The sequence below is a fragment of the Bidens hawaiensis genome, unplaced genomic scaffold (genome assembly GCF_021521415.1).
Source record: "Bidens hawaiensis isolate Kalapana, Puna unplaced genomic scaffold, B.hawaiensis_p1.1 tig00005482_1, whole genome shotgun sequence".
Classification (NCBI taxonomy): domain Eukaryota; kingdom Viridiplantae; phylum Streptophyta; class Magnoliopsida; order Asterales; family Asteraceae; genus Bidens; species Bidens hawaiensis.
Genome location: NW_027491351.1, coordinates 1,579,095 through 1,599,828, shown reverse-complemented (window position 1 = coordinate 1,599,828; position 20,734 = coordinate 1,579,095). Strand labels below are relative to the sequence as shown.

Below are 20,734 nucleotides of genomic sequence, written 5' to 3'. Positions count from 1 at the left end.
CATACCTGCCACCTCCCATACCTGCCGCCGTCGCCTCCACCACCCCCATACCTGCCGGAGCCGGGTTGGCTCCGACAAAAAGCCTCCAATAGCTCCTTGTCGCGGATGCGTAGTGTAGATTACGAAGGGGAATTAGCATATTGAATGGCACGATGTTAATTGCTATAAATTCATGAATTATGAAATTAAGGATCCATGAAGTTAAAGAATGGAAGATAGTGTTAAATAATGGAATATGGGTGTTTTGGAACTGCCATTTGGGGTTGGATTAGGGTTTCTGAAATGGGTTTTGGGTGAGTGGATGATTGGATTTGGTGGGTTTGATTGGAGATCATTGTTATTAGTTTGTAATTTTTTTTGCTAATTTCGTTAAATTGTTATAAGTTTATAGAAAGTTTAGGTTTGATGAATTATTGTAACTAGTTTGTAGTTGAAAAAAGTTTGTAGAAATTTTAGACTTGATGAATATTGTTATTAGTTTGTAGTTGAAAAAAATTTGTAGTTTTTTTGTTAATTGTTAAAGTTTTTTTGTTAAATTTCAGTTTATTTAAATGTTAGTTTATTTTAGCAGTTTGCAGGCGTTAAAAAACAAATAGTTTTCTTGTTGCAGACTGTAGAGGTTTGATCCACCTCTTCTGCTATAGATATGTGGTCCACAGACTACAGACATTTTACCTCTAAGAAAACAATCAGCACCAACCACGATCATCTGGTTTGCAACTTTGAGTTCTAGTACATGGGGATACACAGTTTACAAATAACTAAGGTTATTTCAATACAAAGCAAGGAAATACAATCATTAAATATTTGGTACGTCACATAAGTAAATAAATATTTAACCATTAACAACTATAAGTAAGTTAGCTAGTCACTCAAGGTAGGGATGAGTAAACTATATCTGCTATCATATTATACCTGTACCGTTAGATATTTTTCAGAATTTTACTGGTATTGAACCGGTACCCCTACCAAGTATTTTCGGTACCGGTGTATGAGTGAATTCATTCGTACTCACGGTGACCTAGATGTTTGCAAACTTATCTAATTTTCAAAACGGATCCTTTCCGACCCGACCCGACCTGAAGTAGGGTTTTGCTTTGATTTAAACAGAAGGAGAGAAACTGAGAACCAAGTGTTGAAGATAAAGCTCTGCATATTTTCAGGTTTTTGTGATACGAACCCTAGCTACAGTTTGATTGATGGCTTTCAGTCAGCATTAATAATATTTAGTGTTTGCTGTATGAAATGTGCAGATTCAACTTCAATTTTTTAGGTAGTCAGTTTTGTAGAATTTAAGAGGAACAATTGGTTACAAAACTTATAATAATATTTTTTTCAATAATATTAATCTTATAATAATGTTTGGGCAGCTTTTGACATTATGTTAGCTAGATTAATATATTTCACCCCTTTCACTATTACATCTAATACATAACTTAACCTCTATGTAGAAACCAAAAAGGAGTATGGATATGCCTGTTTAGATATTAATCTTGTTTAAAACTTTATTTAAGATTTGGGATTACGGTTGTGTTGATGACACTAGGTTAACGCGCAAAACTATATGATATGAAGTTTTAGGAGATAAGAAACTTCCATATCTGTTATAAAATGGCTTTGAGTTTCCAAATTCACTGCTTCAATTCAGATGCAGTACAGATGGCAATGGAACGCGTATTGGTAATCCTAGTCCACTGCCTGGCCCATTACACGTTGGGTAATTACCCATCATGTATTGGGCATCCCCAGTAGTTTGTTAAGAAACACCCGTTAGGATTTTCAAATACACTTTTTTATATGAAAATTTGTTGTATAAATTCAAAAAGATAAGTTAATGCTTCATACCATAAGAGAATATAAATAATATTATCAACTACATTTTCCAAAATAAAAGTTCATTTGTCACGTAAGAAAACTATTAGAATGAACCGTTATTGAACTGGGATTAATGGAAAATAACAATAAAAGATAAAAACTTTTCGGGTATATGGTTCGGTTGGCTATTAATATATTAAATATAATTGCGAAACCTGTTCTTATTTAACTGATGCAAGTTTTTTTATTAAAGCAGCACCTTGGAAGGATGTTTACACTTGAGCAGTTGAGCATACTTTGGGTGACTTTTAAATTTAACCTGTTTAGCTAAAATATTTTTAAGCTGACCCGTTGACATGTTTATCGATAAACTATTACTCAAAATTGACCTGATGTCAAAGAATTGGATTGAAATTTCCCTTCACATTTTTCATATGAGTTCGAATTTTCTACTGCCTTTGATGTATTATAGGATATGATACGATCGTTCGACCTAACTTTTTTTAGATTTTTTCACAGTTTAATCACTAAATTGTTATAACATAATATTGATAATTCGGTTCTGATATGATATTATTGGACTGCAGGGGTGAGTCGAATATGGCTGTCTCCTTTGATTTGCAGACATTCATTCTGCATGCTTGGGTATTGAAGCTGTATAGGCAAGCTCTAAGAGTTGCTAAAAGAGCACCTGCACACAGTAAAGGTGAACCTTTTTTTACGCCACAAAATTATAATTTATTTCTATTTTAAAATTTCAAAATGTTTATATGATAATCCCATCAAAGACTGCAAAATGAAAGACTAACTGGCCACCACTTATTAAAAGAAATGAACATGTCATGTTTGACTTTTGAGAGTCAACCAAGTTCTTTAGAAAAGAGTTTTTATAAGGAGCTGCTAGTCAGACACAAGGTTGTTCTATAGAACAGAGTTATTTTTGGTTATTGAATGTACCAAAAGTTTATTTAAATCTTCTTATAAAGTAATTATTTCTTGTTTGTTTTTTGAGTGGGTTGATGCATAAATGATTAAGAACATGGGATGTTTTAATGAATCCAGTTCATATGTATAGCATATAAAGAAAAAAAATATTCTTTCTTTAGGTTGAGGGATTGGGTAGAGAAATTATATATTTTGTGTTATATAGTGCTAAAATTTTTGTTTAAGCATTTCGTTGTAGTTGTCCCACATCGTTTAGCTGCCAAAGTTTGGCTGGTTTAAAATTTTATATAAGGACCTCCCGTTCACATATCTTTTTTTTTTTTTTTTAAATCTTCATTGAGACTTGGTAGATTTACTCCTTGATTACACAACTTACAATATGTCAATAATAATCTTCTAATGATGTTTGGGGTAGCTTTTGACATGCTAGCAAGACTGATAATTTCACCCCTTTCACTATTACAGATAAATTGGGTTATAAGTGTGTCATGCAACCTCTAGGTAGTATTACCCTCTCCATTCAGAATTGAATAGGAGTACGGATATGACCTTTCAGTTATAAATCGAGTTTAAAACTTTATTTCAGATTTGGGCATTACAGTTGTGTTAATAAAAGGTGTTATTTAACGTGGGTGTGAGTTTCTAAATCAAAAACTTGTGCTTCAATTTCAGATGCAATAGAGATGGCAATGGGACGGGTATCGGTTATCCCAGTCCCATATCCGCCCTGTTACGTTTTGGGTATACGTCGGGTAATCACCCATTGGGTATTGGGTATACCTGTTAGTTTGTTAAAAAAATATTCGTTAGGATTTTCAAACACATGCCCTGCTTGGGTGCGCGCATATAATGTGTATATGTGTGAACCCTCAGGTGGGCTAAAGTGAAATTGCACTAATTTTGACGTTATTTTACTAATCTCGTGAAAATAACGTTAAAAGTGGCGGAAGGTTAATCAGGCATCATGTGGTAGCGTTGATAGCCAAAAGACAAGGGTACATGCACCAATCGGCCGGTGTCCCAATGGTTGAGTGTTATGTGCCTTATGTCCAAGGCTTGATGCAAAACTACCATCGAGCTGGGGGTCTCACCGGAAGCAGCCTCTCTATTCCTACGGGGTAGAGGTAAGGCTGTATACATCTTACCCTCCTCAGACCCTACCATAGCTTTGCTATTGGTGGGATATACTGAGTACGATGATGATGATGATGATTTTCAAACACATTTTTTTATCGATTTAATTTTTATATAGTGTTAAGTTTTTAACAACTACAAATTTACAATAAATTAGATATGATAAATATACGCTTATCACTACTATAAAAAGTCTGAAATATATGTTAAATTTATTATGATATAAATCCAAAAAGATAAGTTTATGCTTCATGTTATAAGAAAATATATAAATAATATTTTATCAAATACATCTTCCAAAAGAAAAGTTCATTTGTCACGTAATAAAACTATTAGAATAAACCATTACTAGACTAGGGTTGATTAAAAATAAAAATGAAAACTTTTCTGGTATATGGTTCGGGTAATCGGGCCGGGTATTAATATGTTAAACCTATTCTTAAAAAACTGATGCAAGTTTTTCTATTAAAGCACCTTGGAAGGATGCTTACACTTGAGCATACTTTGGGTGACTTTTAAATTTACAACCTGTTTAGCTAAATATTTTTAAGCTGGCCCGTTTGACGTGTTTTATTAGTAAACTATTAATCCAAATTGATTCTACTTCACAGAATTGGATCCCCTTTACATATTTCAAACGGGTTGGATTTTTCTACTGCCTTTGATATATTGTAGGATATGATACGATCGCTACTTTTTCTAGCTTTTTTCACAATTTTATTATTAATTTGTTATATCATAATTTTAATAATCCAGTTCTAATCTGATATTATTGGACTGCAGGGGGGAGACAGTTATGGATGTCTCCTTGATTTGAAGACATTCATTCTGCGTGCTTGGGTGTTGAAGTTGTACAGGCAAGCTTTAAGAGCACCTGCACACAGTAAAGGTGAACTTTTTATGCAACAAAATAATATAAATCTATTCTATTATAAAGTTTCAACATGTTTATATAATAATCCCACCAAAGACTGAAAAATGAAAAACTAAGTGGCCAGTGGCCACCACTTAGTGAAAAGAAATGAAGATTTCATGTTTGAGTTTGAGAGTCAACCGATTTTTTTGAAAAGAGTTATATTTGGTTCTTGAATGTACCAAAATTTATTTGAAAATCTTCTTATAAAGTAGTGAATTTTTGTTTGTTACTTTGAGTGGATTGATGCATAAAATATCAAGAACATGGGATCTTTTAATGAATCTGGTTTATATAAAGAAAAAGAATTCTTTGTTGGGGATAGAGAAATTATATATTTTGTGTTACAAAATGCTAAAATTTTGTTCTAGCATTTCATTGTAGTTGTCCCACATCGTTCGGCCGCTAAAGTTTGGCTCTTTTTAATACTTATATAAAGACCTCCCGTTCGCATATCTTTTTAAACATCATTGAGTCTTGGTAGATTTACTCCTTGATATCTCGTAATCATTTGAGCTCAAAAGAGGTAATCTTTATTCATTATTCTCGTAGTATTTTTTATGCTTTTTATTATGGTGTATTATTTATGTTTTTATTCTTTATATTTATTTATTTATATTTATGTGTCTCTTTGTGCACGAGCACGTGGGTGGGTGTGCGTGCACGCGTCTGTGTGTATGTATGTATTTAGGTGTTTATTTATGTGTGGATTTCAGATCAAACTTGGATCGGACCGATCAAGTTACAATGGGTGCGACTCCTCTCAACTATGTCTCGCACACGGGCCCACCTTTAGATCACTCCCAGCAGAACGAAGCCAACCTGGTTTTAAAGAATCATCCATCAATGGTTTTTCTGCCTCAACCAACCACTATGAAAGAACTAAACAGCATGCCATCCGACACTAAAGATGGAATAGTGGTTTCTGGCGGTGCTGCTAGTGGGCAAATCTGGCCACTTATCGGATCATCTGACATTTCTGAATCTGAAGACGGTTTCCTGTTCCGTGTTGTTCTTCCTGATATCGAGAAGAATGAAAGTACAGCTGATTTTTTTTCCTTAAAAAAAAAAACTTTCACAAATATGTTGATTGGTGAGAAACGAAGTTCAAGTGCAGTTTTTTTTGTCATATAAATCACTTAAAACAGTTTCAAATTTGATTGGTTTCAGGGGTGTTCACGTTTGGTATGCCTGGTTTTAACGAATGTTTTCAGAAAACGATAAACCAAACCGGCCATATTGGCTTTGGCAGTTTGGTGTAGGGTCGTGGTGGGTTGAATTGTTCAACCTGAACACAACCCATATTATAATTTGTGTCAAAAGCATCATCCTAACCTGCTCACACTTAAAATCATGCAACTTGAACATGGCCCATTAAACCCAGTTTATTAAACATGTAAAACGGGTTGGCGGTTTGATAATCAAGTTGTAAAGAGGTAATTACTTAATTGGGTTGGTGGGTTGTAATAAATGAGTTAACGGGCTAACGTGTCGACCTGCTTAACTAAACTGGTTAAACAGTCAACACAAACATGCCACTTTGAATTAAACAGGTTAATCCGAACATGATCTGCTTAACCCATTTATCTGAACGTGTCAAATGAGTTGGCAGGTATTAATCAACTTGTAAACATGTTAATTGGATTGATGGGTTGTAAAAAAGTTGGTTAATTTGGTTAGTGGGTCGATCTGTTAACTAAACTGGTTAAACATGTCCACCCGATCACGACCCTAGGATTAAACAAGTCACCCCGAACATGACTCTTTTACAATTGGGTTAATATACCAACCCAAAACCTGTTATTTACATGTCATGCCGAAAAGTGCCACCTCTGGAACTTGGCAGTTTGAATTAAGTTTTTTCTTAAAGTCTTAAGTTGTTTTACATTTATTTAAAATGATAAAGATGGTTTACAAATATAGTACATACAGATAACTGCATATTCTATAGATGAAAAAACATTAAATAAAAAAGGCTAAACAACTGGTTTGTGTCTGTTTCAAACTACTTTCAATGGTCTATAAACACTCCTATTATTTAATTTGCAGAGTTTAAATGTGATGTTGAAGAAGGCAGAACAATCACAATCAATGGAACAACAAGCACTGGCCGGAAAATGGTTCATTCCCATAATATGGTGTTCGACATGAACAACGGGAATCTCTGGCAACCGGGAGGCTTGTCGGTTTCCTTCAAGTTGCCTGCACATGTGGACCCAACAACCTTAGAGCTCGTGTTGGACAATGGTGTTTTGGAGGGGTTATCAAGAAGAAACAGGTTTGCATTTTTTTATGGTATCTCATATTTGTTTTTATTCTTTGTATTAATATATGTGTGTGATGATATTTTTGTAATCTGAATTTCTAACAAAATAAGTGAACGGGTGACAATCTAAATACTAGTTTTAAAATAAGAATATAAATGCCACAAATTAGATGAATATAGTTGATATTGTATTGTTTTACTAAATAAAATACCAAATTAAAAAATAAACACTTGAAATTACTCTAATTATCAAATTAAGACACCAAAAATAATAACAATAATAATAATAATATCAAACCAAAATTTCTTTAGCATTAAATATTTTTTATATCAAGTCAATCCCTTGCTCTATATAACATGAACCTCTTCACACAAAGCAACCCACCTGTGTTAACGCATCACTGCAGCTTATCACTCAATACTCAACAACCCACTTCTTCATTCTACAAATTCCTCAGCTTTTCATCTCCAATGGCTTCTCCTAACACGTATGCCCTTAAACCCATCTTCAAGATTTATGCTGTATTTCAATTTTGTGTTTTTATGGGGTTTGCTACAAAACCCTAATTTCTTGTTTGGTATAGAATCAATTTGTTTTAATTTTTGTTGATGTTTTATAGCTACATTTGGAGATTCAAGTCTTGACCCTTTTCTTTTTTACTGTTTTTTTTTTCAGTAAATGTTTGAATTTATCCCAATTTTTAGTACTTATTTGTTAATTCGTTTGTTTTGATTGATCTATAGTGTTGATTTTCTTGATGATGATTTAAGGTTTTGAGATTGTTTTCAAGATTAAGAATTTATCTGTAAAAAGTTCATGTTTTTATGTGTGTGTGTGTGTATTTGTTATAAATTATAAAGTGTGGAAGTTTCTTTAATTTTTTTATAAATGGAATTTGTGTCCTATGAATGTTTGTCCTTTTTAGCTTGAAAAATCTTTTTTTGGTCAAGTTTGAATGAGTAGGTTCTTTTCACTCTGTTGTACAGTCTCAAAATCTTTCATTTTTTAAAATTAAACTCAAAATAAAATCTAAAAATTGGGGCTTTATATCATACTTTTGTGATTTGTTTGATCTTTTATTGGTGTTGTGGTATTAGAAAGAATATATTAGTTAGGGTTTATTGTAATTATCTTTATCATAACCCGGAGATATGATTTAATCGGGTTTTTTTTATATATCTTTATCATAACCCGGAGATATGATTTAATCGGGTTTTTTTTATATTTACGCTCATTGTACTCCTGTTTTCATTTTTCTATAAGGGATATTCAGTGGACCTATTATATGTTCTTTTTGAAAAGATTTGAATTTACAAAGGTTACCGTTGAGATCGGAGAGATCTTAGCTATGTTGTGAGGTGTTTCATATAATCATATTTTGTTTCATTGTGAATTTAAATTGGATTTAATACAGTTTTTTCAATCTGTTTATTTGCCAGCTGTTATACTTACTTTTGCATCTTGAAGATAATTGTTTGCTTAGATGTTTGTTTTTCTTTCATTGTGACTGATAATATGATTTTATGAGTTCATACGTTTTCTCTAGCGGTATGCAATTGGTTTAAAAGTTAAGTTGTTTGTTCCTTTATTTTGTCCAAACTTGTGACTCTTGTAGGACTTCATAGTTGTCTAAATTTGTCTTTATATTATGAATTTGTATGTTTGATGAAATCTTGTAGTTGACATATTTTACTTGCTCTTTCTTGTGATACCGAAAAATTTATTAAATAAATATTCTGAAATCTTATTTTGCTTTTGCTTTTGCTTTGTAAATTCTATATAAGACCTACTGTTCACGTTGTATTTTTTTTATCTTCATTAAGACTTAATAGACTCATCCCTCGGTATCTCGCTTGTCTATTCATTTGGGCTCAAAAGCAATACTTATGGTTTTTTATGATATTTTATATTTGTTTTTATTCTCTGTATATATGTATGTATGTGTGCATGATAAGGTTTTTATAATGTAATTGTTTTAAACATAATAAGTAAATGGGTTGTGAATTTCAGATCTAACATGGACTGGGCTGACCAAGCTCCAATTGCTGTGGCCCCGTTAAACTCGGTTCCGTACACGGGCCCGCCTTTTGATACTGCAGAACAGAATCAGGCGTTAAATCATCCGACGATGGTTATGCTGCATGAATCCACGACTGTGGAAGAGCTACAGCAAATACTATCCATCCAAGGATTCGTGGTTGAAGGCGCCGCCGCAGGTGATCTACTCGGGCCACTTATCGGGGCGTTTGATGTTTCCGATAGTGACGATGGATTCTTGTTCCGTGTTGCTTTACCGGGCGTGGAGAAGAATGAGAGTAAGTACCTTTACTTGACGTGAACACGATCCATATTTATATTTGTGTGAAAAACATCAACCCTAACCCGTGCACAGTTAAAAGCGTGTAACCTGAACGTGACCTGTTTGAGTCTTTGACGACCCATTTATCCAAACATGTCAAATGGGTTGACGGGGTTGTAAACGGGTTAACCAATGGGTTAAATGGGTCATAATCAGGTATCCGTTTAACCAAATTATCTAAACATGTTATAAAGAGGTTGGAGGGCTATAAAAATGGGTTAGGTGGCTCATAAATGGTTTTGTGGGTCAATCTTTTTAACTAAACGAGTTAAGCTGGTGAACTCGAACACGATAACCTTTAATCTAAATGTTCAAATGGGTTAGTGGGTAATAATCATGTGCCAAATGGATCGTGACAAAATTTGCCACCTCTAGATTTAAGCAGTTTGAATCATTTATTTATTTATTTATTTATTTATTTTTTGTGAATCAAGTATTGTGTTTGTATTAAAATTTGAAAATGATAAAGATGGTTTATAAATGTTATAGATACACATAACTGCATGTTCCATAGATGAAAAAACATCAAATCATAAACCAGCTGACTTGCTTTGGTCTGTTTCAATGATTTATATGCAGAGTTTAAGTGTGCTGTTCAAGAAGATGGAACAGTCAAGATTGAAGGAGCGTCAAACACCGGTGGGAAGACGGTTCACTCCCACAATATGGTGTTCGAAATGCACACCCAGAACCTATGTCCACCGGGTGACTTGACGGTTTCCTTCAAGCTGCCTGGGCATGTGGACCCAGCAACGTTGGAGAGGTGTTGGACAACGGGGTTCTTGAAGGCGTTGTAAAGAAGAAATCGGCTTGATGATGTAGTTGTGGGTTATAGGTGTAGAAGCTGATGTTTGTTGTGTTAACTTATAGGGCATAGGCATGTTTTGTTTGTTCATGTATTTGAACTTTTAACTAGCTGGATTTGAGGTTTTTATTTGCCTCCTTGATTTAAAGAAAAAATACAAGAGTTTTATAATTGGAAGGTGTGTGATTTTGTGTTTAAATTTGGTTGATTTTGCATTTAGGTTTTTGAAAACCGATCGATTTTAGTTTTATCTTGTTTTCAATACTTCTGGTTTTCAGTTTTTTTGCTTTTGGTAAACCCTTTGCGATTGAAAATTTTGGGCTAATTACCTAAAATAATGAATTTATATCCTTCTTTATGTTAATTAATTGATTATTATATAAATTTTGAACTACATTATTTATTAAACTCCTGTAGCTTAAGAATATACTCCTCTTAAGACAATGTGTAAGAGAAATGTGAGTTATGTGATGGTGGTGGCCGGTGGGGGGGGGGGGGGGGGGGGGGCAGTATTGCTTGCTGAAGTGGATCGTAAGTTAGACAACAACAACACATAAGGTACTCATACGAAGCATCTTATAGACTTATTATACTTCCATGACTAACTTGATTTTTGGAGTCTAAAACCACAAAACATTTCTTAGTTTAAAACGCTCAACTTAAGTTGTCGCTAAAGAATACACCATTCCAAGTTTTCTAGATGTTATCAGTTCAACGTAAATGCTTGATTGTATGTCATGGGTGCCTGATAGCCCCTCCCCGTTCAATGAAAACAAAAGTCCGCCATTCGCTACTAAGCAACACTTTTTAAGCGAACAAACGGAAACTCATAGTAAAATAAAACTAAAATGAGAGACTCACCTCCTCCTGATCATCTATCAAGTCCCTGATAGCCTCGTTCAATGAAACAAAAAAACCCCACCAGCCGTTGCCAGCCCCGTTCAGTGAAACCACAAGCGAAACTTTTCAAACGAACAAATTAAAGTCGCTACTAGCCCCGTTCAGTGAAAACACTAGCAAAACTTTTCAAACGAACAAATGGAAACCACAACGAATAAAAGAGGACTAGAATGAGAGACTCACCTTCCTTAATCACCACACGAGTCCCTGATAGACCCGTCCAGTGAAAATAAAAGCCATGAGTCCCAGCTAGCCCTATTCAGTGATAACAAAAGCGACAATTTTTAAACAAACAAATGAAAGCCTAAAAGTAAAAATGGAATCCACAACGAGTAAAGAAGAATAGAATGATGTACTCACCTCCTTAACCATCATATGAGTCACTGATAGCCTGATGATGGCTGTCTTTGAAGGCTTAAAACACTTAGAAAACACTTGTAACTTGGCTGCAAAACTCTCTTTTTCTTCCTCCTAGCTGTTGCCGATCGGAACCTTCACCAAACTAGGGTTTATAATTTTTTTTCTTCTTTTCTTCCTTGTGATTCTGATTTCGGGATTATGGGGCCGGTTAGGGTTTGTTTTCTTGTTGTTTACTATATTATAACACATATGGGCTTCACAAAATGGATATGGGTCAGACATTTGACTTGGTTCATCAAGAATAGTGCATAAAAGGCCTCTAAGTGTCTTGAAAAGCTCGGTTTCTTTCTCTTTAAACCCGTAGCCTACAAAATACATATTCATGCAAGATCATACAAAAAACAAGTTAAAAACATTAAATATTAGATATATAAGCGATTAAACCAATGATAAATAGCGCAGAAAACTAGTGTGTTTTACAACACATCATAGCCCCGTTCAACAAAAAAACACGAGCCCTTGCTGGCCATGTTCCATGAAAACAAAACCGACACTTTTCAAACGAACAAATGGAAACTCAAACGATAAAAAGAAGACTAATATGAGGTACTCACCTCCTTAATCATCTTGATAGTCCCTGATAGCCTCATTCAATCAAAACAAAGTCCCACCAGTCACTGCTAGCTCTGCTCAGTGAAATCAAAAGTGAACGTGTCAATCGAACAAACAGAAGCCCAAACTAACAAACAGAAACTACAACTAGTAAAGGAGGGACTCACCTCCTTAATCATCCCATGAGTCCTTAATAGCCCGTTTCAGTGAAAACAAAAGGCCACCAGTCATTGCTAGCTCCGTTTAGAGAGAAAAAATAAAGCGATAGTTTTCAAACGAACAAATAGAAGCCCAAATGAACAAATGGAAACCACTATGAATTAAATATGACTACAATGAGGGACTCACCTCCTTAATCATCCCACGAGTCCCTGATAAACCCGTTCAGTAAAAACAAGATACACGAGTCCCTGCTTGCCATGTTTAATGATAAAAAAACACGACACTTTTTAAACGAACAAATGAAAGCTCAAACGAACAAATGAAAACCACAAAAAATAAAAGACTAGAATGAGGGGCATACATCCTGAGTCATCTCACGAGTCCCTGATAGCCACATCCAGTGAAAACAAAAACGCATGAGTTACTACTAGCCATGTTAATGTAAAAAAAAGCGACACTTTTCAAATGAACAAATGGAAACCACGAGTAAAAGAAGAATAGAATGAGGTACTCGCATCCTTAATCATCCCAAAAGTCCCTGATAGCCCCGTTCAATGAAAACAAAAGCCCACCGGTCACTGCTAGCCCCGTTCAGCGAAAACAAAAGCGATACATTTCAAATGAACAAATGGAAGACCAAACGAACATACAGAATTTACAACCAGTAAAGAAAGACTAGGATGGGGGACTCACTTCATTAATCATCACATGAGTCCCAGATAGCACCATTCAGTGAAAATAAAATCCCACCGGTTGCTACTAGTTCCATTTAGAGAAAACAAAAGTAACAATTTTCAAACGAACAAATAGAAGCCCAAACGAACAAATGGAAACCACAACGAGTAAAAGTAAACTATAATGAGGGACTCGCTTACTTAATCGTCTCAAGATTACCTGATAGCCCCGTTCAGTGAAATAAAAAGGCCATTGGTCGCTGCTAGCTCCGTTCTGTGAAAACATAAGCGACATTTTTTTAACGAACAGATGGAAACCACAATGAATAAACGAAGACTAAAGTGAGGGATTCACTGTAAGGCCCCGAACCCGGTGGCCCTAATTTAGCGTCGGATTTACTCATAAACACAGTTCTTCAAATCAGAGTTTACTAAAACTTTTCGCGGAATATAAAACATCAATCATTTGTTGCAAAACATTAAATCTTTTCTTTGATACCATAACACAAAACTTTATATTTAAAACATCTTTACTTCTTTCTTCAGATGCCAGCCGTTCAATCCATGCAGTGTGTCATCCTCATGCTAACTCTATAATCAGCTCACCTGCGTGCATACTAAAAGTCAGCTACGCTGAGTGAGTTCTAGTTAATCGAACGCCATACAATACATACACATACATACATATCTGTAGATACATATCCATACTTCACTAGTTACCCTTCTGTTCTACATACATACTTGCTACCATACATACATACATATCTACAATCACTAACCTCAGTCTACCTAGAGTACGTTCATAGTTCACCGTCTATACCTATACTCAAGGTCGTGAACACGTACAAGGTTCGCAGTCCTTACCTATGTTCACCATTTATGGTACGTACAAGGATCGCGGTCCTTCCCTATACCATAGTACATCCACAACACGTACAAGGTTCGCAGTCATTCCCTATGTTGCAACCTAATTCATAGCACGTACGAGGTTCGCAGTCCTCCCCTATGCTACAATATCAGCACGTATAAGGTTCACAGTCCTTTCCTATGCTGAAATACATCCACAACACGTACAAGGTTCGCAGTCCTTCCCTATGTTGCAACCTAATTCATAGCACGTACGAGGTTCGCAGTCCTCCCCTATGCTACAAATACAGCACGTATAAGGTTCACAGTCCTTTCCTATGCTGACACCTATCTACATTACGTATAAGGTTCGCAGTCCTTATCTACGTTTACATATATCATCTACTTCACGTATAAGGCTCGCAGTCCTTAACTACGCCATCACCAGCCGAGTCTATGTCCGACAGAAGCTAGAGGGATTTGCCATCCTAGCTTACTATGTCGAACGTAGAACTCACATGCCATTCGTGTACCTATATACACATACTTACATTATAACATAAGAACACTCTAGGCATTCTTTACCTCATTCCTTTAACAACCATACCCCTTGTCGTTACGTGCAATATCCGAAGATCGTTCACGCCCCGACAAGTATTCATTTGAAATATTCATACATCTTTGATATATAATATTCGTACCTTTATTTTTAACCTGACAGTACGCGCAATATCCAAAGATCGTTCGCGTACCGACAAACAATCATTCATATCTATCACATATATCACATATGACATACACTTATCACTTAGGATAAATGTATTAACAACACATCGAGTATGCACACAGCCCCGAAAACATAACAAGGAATGGGGCTAGAAACTCACCTGAACACGGTTACGTTCACCGTTAATCGTAATCCCTTTCTTCAGCTGTGCACGGCTGACTGTATAACAAGTACACGTATCAAACAACTATCACTACTCATATCATCTTTCCAGTCTTAACTACTACCCACAACGAACGGGGGTCCGGGGGCAGCGCCCCTGGCAGTGGGGTCTAGGGGCGGCAGCCCCTAGTAGGGTCCAAGGGGCAGAGCCCCTGGCTGGGGTCGAGCTGCCAGGTCAGCTTGGAAAAATTTTATTTACATTAACTGTCTTAACACATTTTCCATTAGGTTTTTAATCTATTTTCTAAGCGAACTTAACTTTAGGCGAAGTTAAATCTTAGGCGAACTTGGCTTTAGGCGAAGTTAAACCTCAGGCGAACTTGGCTTCAGGCGAAGTTAAACCTCAGGCGAACTTGGCTTCAGGCGAAGTTAAACCTCAGGCGAACTTGGCTTCAGGCGAAGTTAAACCTCAGGCGAACTTGGCTTCAGGCGAAGTTAAACCTCAGGCGAACTTGGCTTCAGGCGAAGTTAAACCTCAGGCGAAGTTAAACCTTAGGCGAACTTGGCTTCAGGCGAAGTTAAACCTTAGGCGAACTTAACTTTACAGCGAAGTTGCCATCAGGCGAACTTAGCTTGCAGGCGAAGTTCATCAGGCGAACTTAGCTTGCAGGCGAAGTTCGTCGCATTGAAGGCGAAGTTGCCCAGATGAAGGCGAAGTTGCCCAGACAGCCGCTGTTCGGTTTCTTTCCAGCATTTTGAGCGATTTTAACACCCTTGCTATGGTTCAATCTCACCCACTACGCTTCCCGACCATTTTCGGTCGCTTATACACTAAAAAGCTTGGATCTTTAAACTTCAAAGATCAAGAATCATACCTTTGAGCTTGTTGGATCTCGTTAACCTGCTAGCACACTAATCTCTTTCTCTTGGACCTGCCCGATTCTTCCCTTGGCTCGGCCCGGTTCCGGCGAAGTTAGTGTGTGGTTGTGTGTTAGGGAGTTTGGTGAAAAATGAAAGATATTTTGGGTTTAGGGGATATTTATATCCCTGAAATCCCATGGACCTAAGGCCCATTCTCATTTAACCCATCTCTATTAATCCAAGTCCATAACCCACATCCATTACCCGACACTAGCCCGACCCATACCAACTCCTATTCTTTTATTTATTTCCTGATAACCCGAGTAAACTTTCCCTCTATTATTAAGTAATATAATTAATATTATCTTGAAATTTCGGGATGTTACATTCACCTTCGTAATCATCCCACGAGTGTTGATAGTCTCATTCAATGAAGACGAAAGCTCACTATTCGCTGCAAGCCCCGTTCAGTGAAAACAAAAATGACGCTTTTCAAACGAACTAATGGAAGCGCAAACTTGTAAAAGTATACTAGAATGAGGGATTCACCTCGTAAAATCATACTTGAATCGAGACTTTTCGGCTATTGATTTCACCATATGGTAATTTTTTCAGTGGTACTTTTGTTGGTTAGGTGATATGGTTTAATTATACATATTTTTATATTAATATTTCCTACACTTTGAGTAGCTTTGGTGATGTGTTTATAAAATAATTTTCCAAATTTGTTCATATATACATTTTATGGGTTATAAGAGACAACAAGTTAAAACAGAGTGTATATTAAAGTTTTGATTAACGAGTTAACATGTGTTATCTAAACTTAATTATATTCAATTGATTAAAAGTTCACTTATTAATTATATATATGAACTTCAAATAAAAGAGTCAAATTTGGTGACTACTGAATATCTAAATATTAGTTGATTCTTATTATTCACAATTTTGTTTTTAAGAAGATCGGAAGCCCATTAATATTAATTGTTAAATGTATTATTGTAGGGCTCACCCAAAGAAAATAACGGTGTCGGTGGACAAGGAATAAAAGGGAAAGAAAAAAACCCTACCACACTGTTAGTATAGAGGGAGGTGAGACGAAGCAAAGAAAAAGAAAGCAGAACAATATATATTATAATTAGGGGGGGGGGGCGACAACTATGGTAGAAAAAAAGAAACGAAGAAAGGAATAATATTTTTTGGTGCGCTACTATGTGAGGAGGGACAGAAGTCAACGAAACAAAGGATTATTATTATTATTATTGTAACATTTCAGGTTTTTCATTCTTGTATTCTTGTAATTATACCCGACCCGTTTAAGGGTTCAGGTCACTCTTTTAATAAAACCGACACATTTATTGAATATTTTTATTGTTTTAGTTATATCATTTAATAGTTTAAATATTCTAACTTACAAGAACTTGCAACTTTCACCCAAACTCAAACTTTAACCCATTCTCGTTTCCATCTACAAACTTCAGGGCTTGTTATGTAAATTATGATACTATAATATATATATATATATATATATATATATATATATATATAACCCAAACCACCCCATGGTCCGACCAGTTGACCCAAACCCGACCCGGCGCACCCAATGTCTTCAAAATCTTCAATTCCCGCTCGTTCTTGACCGATTATGTTAGGAAATTAGCATATTCCACCAAGTAAACGCGTAACCAGCACTTAATTATAGTAGGAGTGTGTTAATTAGTCCGTAATTTGATAAACTAACCTTATTAAGCCTCAAACAAACCCTAACTCGTGATCTTATATAATCCCCTCGTAATATATCAATTAAACTTGCTAGAACCATCTCCTTCCCGTCGCCAGCTTTTTCCCCAAACCCAATTCTGTTTACAATAACATCCCGTCACCTAAATTAACCACTTCTTGGCCGTAGCTCGTTGGATCAATTACACCATTGTACTAAATGTTATAATTCAATTAAAAGGTACGGCTAGAATCGCGTTTTGTCATAGATCAATAGCCCCAACTTTGTTTAATCGAATATGAATCAGATTACCCAATTGGATAATATAGGGTTCATATCCGCTTTTAACTGTGTTTATATATCTTCGTTTCTGTAATGTTAACAAGTTGATGGTTTGGCTCAATTGGTTGGTCACACATATAACCATGGCCGGGTCATGGGTTCAAACCTGACCCAGCCCATTTTTTTTACATTTATTTTCTTTCTTTGTTTGCTTCATATCTTTTAACATTAATTAATCCTCACACAATTAAACATTTAAATATTATAAACCGACACTTCGATCCGTTTTCCCGTCATTCTAAAACCCGGTTTCTTTATTTTTCTTTTACCTTACCTTTTAATATACTCAATATTGTTTATAAAAAAATAAATAATATATATATATTAAGTAATAAATGTTATTTTTCTTAAAACTGAACTCCTAAGTCTCACGAAACCCGGTTTTTATAGCTTTATCTTTTTAAAACCTTTTTAATCAATTTTTTACATTACTACATATAATACAATATTTTGATAAACCGAACTTAGATTGTTCATAATAAATCTTCTTTTAAACCTCCACGTTAATTTATTACATAACATTTTACTTATTTATCCATAAGTAATATTTATCTTATTTGTCAAAAATAACTAATAATAATAGTAATAATTAAAACGTTAATAAAATACAACATCTGTATGATTATAAGACTAATTATTCATTAATAACGTCATCGAGACCCAAGATCCGTCATATTATTTCATCTTTTATATTTAACTCACTTTATCATTAACATCTAGAAATATTTGTCGGTGAACCTCGAGGAGCTTGACCGTTTTCCATCCTAGCCTTTTCTTTTATTATCTCGTCCTCACTTAATCACTTGTTAAGGTAAGTAAATTCACATCCCCCTTTTTACCGCTTTACAACTTTGGGGGCGTTATGCATTCAAAATCAACTTATTGTTTTCACTAGCAATTCCGATATATACATAATTGAAATTGCTAGATTAGTTGTTATGTGCGAATATGACTATGTGTTTATTTTATGTTGGTTGGTACCTCATCCTCATCCTCATTAGTATGATCATACGCTGTCGAAGTAAACCCTTATCTATGTGATTCGGTTAAAAATACAACTTTTATTTATTGTTAACTAGTTGTAGTAATGTACGATTATTGCATGGAATTGTCCTTTTATTATTATTATTATTATTATTATTATTATTATTATTATTATTATTATTATTATTATTACTATTATTATTATTATTATTATATATACTCAAAAACTGTGGTTTACTTGCTCAACTTTATGTTGACAAAAATATATATTTTCACGCATGACGCGGGTAGCTTTATCGGATGAATCAAGTATGGAAGTTAGATGAGACCTTAGGTTGCTTGATGAATGAAGAACACTTTTATTTTAAGTTATTTATGTTTCGAATATTTAAATGTAACGGTATTTCTTTTGAGACAATGTTTGTGCTTTTGAATCTTGATATATGAATGAATAATTTAGATATTGACACGTGTATTTTACTTAGTGTCTTATGAGCTATGATACAATCAATGTCGCGCCCCGGCATGTTTCACCGTAGGTTGGGGTGTGACAATTATTATTATTATTATTGGGGGAAGGCCACGGTGGACATATCAGAAGTCAAAGAATTGTGATTTGAAGCCGGCTGTGATTTGAAGCAACTAAGCATATTGGTGAATTATTTGTCCTAACTTTTTTATATATATTATCATGAACTCATTTATTTTTGCTTTATACTTTTTTATGAGTAACTAAATACTTTATATTACATAGGTTATGGTTGAATACCATGTTATATTAATGGTTTGAAGAACTATTATTTGATGTGGGCTGATTTGATGGTATGGTAAAACTTATTAAGCCAAAGCATATCACACCAAACGAAACCGAATCTACTACCCTCATTGTATCAAATGTGGTCATGTGACGATCACACTCTTAAATTTATAGCCGAATTCACGGCGATTCGTGGCTAAACACGGTTTTTCCTGTATTGTGTTTTGTTGATGGATGAAGTATGTAAATACGGGGTGATTCCCGAATTACTTCGACCGTCTACCTCAACACCCCCTCAATTTGATTTTAAATGATTTTATTTAGGCTTTCAATGTTTTTCTTTTTGTTGGGAGGACCCATGGTGATTCATGAAGCCCTAACCAACGAATGAACCCATTTATATTTTAAGTTATGTTTTCTCAATATTAAAAATGATAAGACTTCTATAATCAAATATTCATAGGTATTGGAAATTCTTAACCTCAAACACAATCCCAACCTCAAACTACTATTATAATACACGAGTACCAATTTACATCCAATACTTATTTACTAAATCACTTTTGAATCAAGATTTATTGATTCGATCTATTCTTACACTTAGAAATATTTTTCATCTACATAATTAGATACAAATTCCTCATTCATTGAGACTTGACTATCACGAGTCAACCAAACAATTTAAACTCTATTATTGTGTTGATTTACATCTATTTATTTTATCACATTACTAAAACATCAACAACATTATTGCATATTTAATAATCGAATGACTCCCTCATAATCATGGTATCACACACATAAACTATTTTCAAGTATTCAACCAGAGATATTTTTTAAAATTTGTTAAAACTTATCAATTTATCAAATTTGGATAAAACTCATTCATCAAAAATCATCCGATTAATTCTCAACATAGACTCTAACTTGTCCTTAAGTTAAGAGTAAACGCTAGCTCAACAAATTTCAAAATTCAATTTTTCTTAATAGTTCATTTCAGGTTTACACAACTCATCAACTCATTTCTTGAAAATCGTGTCATTATTAATGATAAAAGGTTTTAAGCAAGAAATCCTTGTACAAAAAATTAATCAACTGTTCCTCTATGGTCACTCGCATAGTAACTTCAACTAAAAATGTTGAAAGCAATCAAACCAAATCTTGTGCGTTAAGCTAATTTTTGGAAATATTGACTCATTTACCCACTGCTTATCCTCACCACCAACATTGGCAAACATCGTGAAGCTATACTATTCATCGTCAACCCACCCCAATCTTAGTGTCTTAAACGAGAAGATTTTATGTCAAAATTCATCGATATGCTCCTGTTGTATCTACCATCATCCCATTTCATCTTATGTTCTTATAAGATACCTTCACTAAGAAAACCAA

General features: G+C 34.7%; 1 protein-coding gene and 1 pseudogene across 2 annotated transcripts in view; both read left to right on the top strand.

Moving 5' to 3' along the window:
* Nucleotides 1-1,860: 1,860 nt before the first annotated feature.
* The window catches only part of LOC143629910 (uncharacterized), a 61,456-nt gene continuing 42,582 nt past the window's right edge, over nt 1,861-20,734 (top strand). Inside the window, exon 1 of the mRNA XM_077099058.1 lies at nt 1,861-2,521. The gene's annotated coding sequence lies outside the window, so the exon portion shown is untranslated. The remainder of the gene's footprint in view (nt 2,522-20,734) is intronic.
* Nucleotides 5,491-10,289, top strand: LOC143629937 (alpha-crystallin domain-containing protein 22.3-like; annotated as a pseudogene). The gene is made up of 4 exons (XR_013153054.1): nt 5,491-5,846; nt 6,857-7,085; nt 9,085-9,389; nt 10,013-10,289. The product of XR_013153054.1 is annotated as an alpha-crystallin domain-containing protein 22.3-like (transcript).